Source organism: Porites lutea, chromosome 1 (assembly GCF_958299795.1).
Source record: "Porites lutea chromosome 1, jaPorLute2.1, whole genome shotgun sequence".
In the NCBI taxonomy this organism is placed as follows: Eukaryota; Metazoa; Cnidaria; class Anthozoa; order Scleractinia; family Poritidae; genus Porites; species Porites lutea.
Window position 1 is genome coordinate 49,649,559 of NC_133201.1, and position 7,840 is coordinate 49,657,398.

Sequence of the window (7,840 nt, forward strand, 5' to 3'; positions counted from 1 at the left end):
TTAAATCTTGACTAGTTGTCTATTTACATGGACTCAATTTTCTACCCCTCTTCACCTCTTTCTACGAAATGTTGAAAAGGTTGTTGAATGCATCTTATTTGGCCCATTACTTAAATAAAGCTACTAACAGCAATGTTTCTGTTCGGCTAACTTTGTTAGGTTTACTGCCAAAAATTTAACATCATTAAATAAATAGACTTCTATTTTCCCAATTCCCTTTGATACATCAATACAATCAAAACGGTCAAGCATTATTCAATCACTACTTCTAAACATAGTTATTAGAGGAGACTGGTTATGAAAAGCGGCAAACATCAATGATAAAAACAATTTACAGTGCTGCAGTTTATGTTAGAAGCACCCAGAAAGCGCACAATCCTTTGTTTTCTGTTGGCAAATTGTTACAGAATAAATTAATGAAACGTTTTTATTGGTCAAAACAATCAAAATGACAGGAATGCTTTTGAACGTTGTGCACTTTCAGGTCCACAAAAACATATAACAAAGGAGTCTAACGGGTTTCATAACCATTCCACTCAATTAACTATGTTCTAAAGTAAAACGTGAAAATGGCTTGTCTAAAGGCGATAGAAGGAAAAGTTGAATCAAAGCCCGAGAGGAAGCTTAACAAGACTTTTAGCAACGCACTTTGATAGGTCCGATTATCCAATAAGAACAAGTTCCGGATATTGAACTAGAGATCATTTGTTTTAGAACTATACTTTCTGATACTATTTCATTTGTTTCCACTATTTAATTACGTTTTACACCTTTATAACAAAATTATACACTTGTTATCAATTATTGTTATCTAACCTGAGAAAAGGCCACCTTCTCACACTTGGTTTCTGTTGTCCATATTCCACTAAAAGTAACGCTTCCATGCGTTAACATGGGTTTGTCCTGAAACGCTACCCAGTTGATAATTCCAGTGTCATTTGTAGAACCTGTTGAACGCGAGCATAACTGAAATCCAGCTGTACTAATGGACTCTGCCCACACGGCGGAAGGTGAATGAACAACTGAAGACTGATCTTCGTGGCTTAATGACACAAAGACTCGAACCTGAAAAGATAAGCATCAATGAAAATTTGCTGGCGACACTTCAACCCTAGACTACAAGCAGTCTCTCTTTTTTCTTCTACCTTGATCAGTCCGGAATATCCCTAAATTTAAGGACAGTTGTGACGTCATGGAGCTATTTTTCTCGAGGAAAATGGCGGATAGATTACCTAAACCATCACAGTCACCGTTTCGAGACTCTCTGGCATATTTGTAAGACTTTTCATGAGGCATACACAATTTTTTTTAAGTGGACAGCGTATCGAAAGCCATATTGTAAGTGTCTCGTGAAATATTCAGCACATTTTGTGGCTTATTTCTTCTTTTAAACAACACGATGTAGGCGAGGTTTTGGTCGATTTTCAAGGTAGGTGAACAAGTATCTATTATTTTTTGATTTACAGATTTTTTACGTCGTTCTAGATATTTTTGCTCAATTGTCATATCCATTAACGTTTATCACGTTGAATTTGGGGATAGTAGACAACCTAGAAGAGGGTCTGGATGGGGTTAACTGACGACTGACAATTCACAAATAGCCGAAAATTTAACTGACTACTGACATTTGCCTTGGGTTTTACTGTCAACTGACAAAGGACCTGATTGTCCTTTATTTTCTACAAAACTTGTTCTTAAGGCCTTGAATAGCATTGTTCCACTCTTTTCATCGTATAATGTGATCAAATGTACGTTTTTAGGGGTAATCTTAGCGGCAAGACGCTTAAAATATCATGTGTGTCATGTACCATCTGCAAATGACCTATGATTTCAACTTTACGTTTCTCTGAGAACGCGCCAGCATACGATGGCTGCTCAGAATGAGGCCGTTACAAAGGCAATTGCAGGGTTTGTACTGAGATGATTCAGAGACTGTTTTCTTGGTCTTCTTACGATCTACGTCCCAATATTATACCTGCCAGCTTTTTCTGAGTCAAATGCGTGAGATTTTAACCTTGTCATAAACAAGATTTCACGAAACGTCCCGGCGACTTCCAAAGATTTCCGACGAATTACCGAAGACTTTCGAACGTTGCCGAAAGTTAAATGTCCGCAGATGTTCCAGAAGACCTGACGTTTGAGCACTTTCGAAGCTACTTAAAAGACGACACTTTTAGCGTGCTTTGATATGATTTCGTTAGAACACAAAAAAGGACACAGTCATCATGTGTTGAGAACAATTTGTCCGGATTTGAGAGTCAGATGTGAGAAATTGTCCTTGATGCGAGAGATCGAACGTGTTCCACTCCCAGGTTTCACGCAGACATGGAAGAGCCGTGTTACTACTTTTTTTCGCATTAATTCGAGCCTTTGCCTTTTTTCTTTTCAAGGCCAAAACAACTTTATTAGTCTTATGGATATTCACGTCCAACATGCATCTCGCCTCACTTTGCCTAATTTGCGGGGATAAAATTAAAGATCATAAGCGCAAGGTAGTTATTAACCGCTTTGTTTCTGAAATTCACCAAATCAGGAAAGATTTATTGTTGTTGGATTCTCCAAATGTTCATACACAATTAAAAAAACTCAAAGAAAGAAGACAAATTTCAACTGTAAACATGCACTGATTATCTGGGATAAAATTAAAACATTGCTGGTACGACAACAAGCAAAGAAAGCATCAGATGGGTGAAGTCAACACGAAACAACACAAAAAAGCAAACAAGGAAAATTAATAAATTTGAACTACGTTTTATTCTTGTTATGATGACTGGTTCTTTGATTCTTGTTCTGTAGAAGTTAATAGGTAGTACCATTCCTGTTTTGTACGATCTCAACAAATTTTCAAGTTTGCTTCTATCAAAAATTTGCATGCCAAGTCAGTGAAGCCACGACCTCTGCGATCGGTCCAGAATCAGTTCGAACACCCCAATGATTCCTTGCAATGAATAATACTCTTATTCTCTTACATCAAATGTTTTCTTTGAAATAATGTGAAACCTAGCTGAGTATTGTAAGCTTATATTAAAATCTGTCCGACTCCGTCCGCTGTTGTGAAAATTTTTGATCACTTGGTCGATGTTTTGATAAACACAAGCGTACCTTCTACTTGGTTGAACAGTGTCGCGTGACCATTTAGCCCTGTCCTTAATTTAGGGATGTTCCGGACTGCTGATCTGTCTGTCGAGCGAAACACGCGACAAAAACAAATGACCACGCGCGTGACTGAAGGGGCGAGACTGCCACCCTCGTTTCTTGCGCGCGTCTGGTGGTTTCAACGCTCGTGCACGCGTGCACTCCTCACACTAAATCTGAAGAAAAAGAGGATCTAATTCAACCCTCCATTCCCGACCCCATTCCAAGGATTAAAGATCTTCTAGCCCATTTTTATTGTCAGAATTCTCTAGCTTTTTTGTTTCGTCTTGTTTTGTTTTATTTGAAAACACTCGCATCCTAGGGATTACGGAGCACTTGAACACATCTATGCGCACTAAATTGTCTGAGGTCATAACATTACAAAGGCGACAATGTTGGCAAATCAAAATTTGTTAAAAACATTAGTTTCTAAAGAAGCTTATTGTGTCCTGCTAACAAAAGAAAGTTGCCACCAACCCTTAAGATTAGACTACCGTATTGCCTCGAAAAGTAGCCATCCCTCGATTAATCGCCCCCTCCCCCTCAAATAATCGCCCCTAACCCCCACCCTTCTCGCTATCTTCTCTTTCTTTACCACCTCCCTGTCGACTTAAAAATTGACACCTTGGATAACAAACAAAGCTGAAGTGGAATCTCATCTAGCAAAACTGACCAGTGACGATTCAAGCTCTAACGCCAAGGATATTGAAATTGAAAAATAACCACGGAACAGGATTGCTCCTTACAAGGAACCATTTTTTGAAAACTTATAAAAGCCCATGTTTAGTATATTTGATGTGATTATTTATTTATTTTCATTTAACGGGTAACAAAATAAAATATTTAGGGATCGACTTCCAGTGACCAATATTTGATATAATCGCCTCCCTCGAATAATCGCTCGAGGCTATTATTTGAAGAAATACGGTAATTTTTAACTGCTTAGGGTTTACTTACTGTTCCAGATCCACTAAACGTTTGAGGAAATACCACGTTAGTGCAGCGTGGCAGTGTACAATGTTGTGGCGCCTTACATCCGCTGTTGCAATTCCATTCTTGGCGTGTCTGTGATGCGTTCAGTTTTCCAACCTGATAGGAAATGCCTGTAAAGTAGAAAAAAAAAAGTCCCAATGTAGTGTAGGTATGGGATGGAAAGAGACGGAGTGTTGCTTGAAAAGAAATGAAGAGCGGCTAGGTGTGTGTCTGAGTTAATTTGAAAGGTGAGGAGAGATAAGCAACTTTCGTGTGAAAATTAATTCTTCTTTATTCAGTGAAGTTCAGTTTGAAAGAAATATCACCAAAAGCTGTTCTTTTGCAAGGATATTGTGACTTTTCTTTTCATTTAAATAGCGCTGTAGAAACGTAACTTGGCCTACGGTTCAAGTCTAGAGGGTAATAAGCGACTCTACTTTGGCGTTATAGGGAAAAGAAACATGCGCTTAAAAAACGTAGCCCAGCATTTTTTCACTTTTCATTTCCAGGCGAGGTGTAAAATCTTTGCCTTGTCGTTATGTGAGAAAATTTAGGAAGAAGAAGTTTAAATGTACAGATATTTTTCATTTCAATTGCTCAACATCCGGGGGGTGGGAGGGGGAGGTAACTCTACTGCTTTATTCCTAAGTTTCTTGACCCACTCCGCCTGCCAGTATGACGTTACACAGTAACGGGCAACAGCCTCGCGGTCGCTTGTGCAAATTAGCAAGAGATACGACAGTTATTAGGACGAGCGAGGCCGAGGAAAAGCTAAGAAGCTATCAAATATCGCTATATATCGTTAATTTGATCGAATGTGTGTGAGCTTTGGTTTGCTATAATCTGCTTGTGTAAACCGTTTTGATATTTTGTGTCCGTAATTGTATTTTGTTAATTTGTTTTGCGGGCCGTGTTGCGGGATCGCCGTCTTTTTCATGGGACTGGCAAGGTCATCAAAACTTAAATTTTTTTTTCTCTAAAATAGGCAAGGTCTAGTCTCCAGAATAGGAGGTTCTATTCACAGATCACACATATTAATATTTCATCTATTCTTTTGCTAATTAAACAGGCCTCACTTCATATCAGTCCTTCGAGTGTGGGCCTCTGTTCATCTCCTAATTCTCCAACAAATTCAGTAAAGCTAGTTCGATCGATTATCTACATCGAGTCGACCCGTTGAACCCGAAATAATGCGAAATAACTTCAAAATACACGCTTAGGCTAATTTTCCTCAAATTATTGTATATTTGAATTCATGATAAATACAGCTCCACCAGCCTCAAACAGCGTCTATGTTAGACTAAAAAATCGTTTGCAAATCATGTGTGTCATTGCGGTGCAGTGGTCAAGGAGTTGCTTGCACGTGCAGATAAACCGGGTTTAACTCCCGGGGACACTGTTTTCTGTTTCTTTGTACCGTTTTTATTTTGTTTTTCTGTTTAGTCTTTGTTTTTCCTTTTCGCCTGTTTGACACCGCTGGTCATGCACTTGGATCAATATATATTTTAAGCTTAAGTCCAGAGTATTATTTTGGGAAAGGAATTTCATTTTTTCTTGATCTGCATCACCCTGCTTTGCCAAGCTTAGGGCCAGAAAAAACCACAAGCTGTCAACTTATGTCCCCTCTCCTCTCAAAGAGCTGAATTTTTTTCAATGTTAGTTGACATCATGACAAACAACACACAGTACACCACAAACTGTACTAGTTTACACCAAACACCCACCAGTGATCCACTGGCGAAATTTAAACCTGCCTTTTGTACATCGGCTTAATCATCAATATTATTACCCTAAAATCTCCACTGGGTTTGCCCCCAAAAAATAATTAAAGGAAACCATTGGTTTTCGGGATTTAATTACAGAATTACAGGTGTATGCCCAGTACAGTATTAAAATATGTTAAAGCAACAAGATTCAATGCTCACAGTCTCTCACAAATATCTGTCATGCAGCTTCCTCTTTCAACGCTACAGCTAAGCGAACTTTGAAAGGATTGATATGGAGTTCCACTAGCTCTGAAGAGCTGAAAATACGCATAATGTAAAGTATAACAAAATCCTTTGATGAACCTCCTATTGCTGTGTCTAAATTCCTCAATCTTGCTGTGCACTGGCCCTCAAAAGTGTGGCCGGTCGGTATGATTGCCCGTAAAATTTGTTCAATGATAGAAAGGAATCTTTAAAATTTATTACACCAGTAGACGTTTCATTTCAAAAAAGTACTAAATTTTAGTTTTCTATGACAAGAGGGACCTTAAAATCTCCAAATCCAAGAAATCGGAACAGTATTTCCGTGATAAATTAGAAATTTTTATCTGTCTCTTCGATGAACACTTTGCTCGCCATTTCGAAAGTCACCGACGCGAGACGTGACGTCATACTGGCAGGCGGACTGAACCACCGATTGACTTGGACACCCCCCCCCCCCTCCCCGCCCCTCAATTGCTCAACATACTTTTCTGGAATTGTACTGAACAATTTGGTGAATGGCATATCTGGTCAGCTCTATACAAGCGGGTGATTCTCGTCTTGGAGATAAGTATCTTTATGCAATTTTGATATCATCTAGTTTTTATATTGTTTTTGCTTTACCTTTATCATATTTCAATGTTTCACTCTTGATTTGGACAATATTTGATAAAGATCGCGGCGGTCCAAATGGCAAACTCGGAGAATAGCTGCTGTAATAACTCTCTTTAGATTTGTTTTAAGTCCAATTTTATCTCCCCTAGCTCCTTTTTCGTTCATGTTCAGTTACTCCACTTGTTGAGAGCAAATCTAAATATCTAGATTAATCAAATTACCGTTTTGCTACGCGCGCACACGCAATGTGTCGAGTAAGCTCGGTTCCTTGCACCAAAAGGGTAGCCCGCGAATGACAGTTATCTCTGATTGGATTAAAACAGAGCTGCACGGATTAGGAAATATGAACATCGGTAGAAGTGCGGAAATGACTGATTCCAAAATAGGAAAATCAAAGAATAAAAACTCGTTTAAGGTTTTCTGTAAAAGATGGGTTGATGAACTGCCAGATATCACTTTGGCCGTCAAGAGTTTGAAATGGATTAAAACTTTCGCGTTGCATCAGAATGTGGGTGTGGAGTGTAAGGGGCAGCTTTATTTTCAGAGATCTCACCCCACTGTCAAAATCTTATGTTCTAGATTTGAAATCTTCAAACTGTAGGTCTTCTGGGGATATGAAATATCGTATCAAGAATCAATCACCTGTCTGTGTTTACAATTTTGTTTCGTTTTCCTTCAATCCAAGTGGTAGCCCGCTGACGGGAACAGACTGTGCTATTTTGAAGAACCGAGTTACAACAAACAAATTAGTCCATCGAAAACTTTGTAATATAATCATTTTCTCGAGATCGTGGGATGTATAGAAACTGGCACATTAAATGAGATGGAAAAATTCATCGATCAGAGACTCTTTGACTGAATCGATAAAACGCACACGGCATCTATGTAAAGCAGAATTTCTTTATTTTCTCTATCTTTACTATTTAAATTTTTAGATCATGTTTATATAGATCAAAGTAGATTGTAATTTTTTATTATTATTATTTTATCTGATAGATTTACCGTGTTTAAATAAAAATAAAGTTCAAGTTCAAGTTCGCAAACTCGAGCACTGAGTTAGTCACTTAAACGAGAGGGAGTGGCTTGTTGTGTTCCCCAAAGCTGTAAATCAGAAGAACTAAGAAATTCAAAAATATTAGCTGTCAGATCTT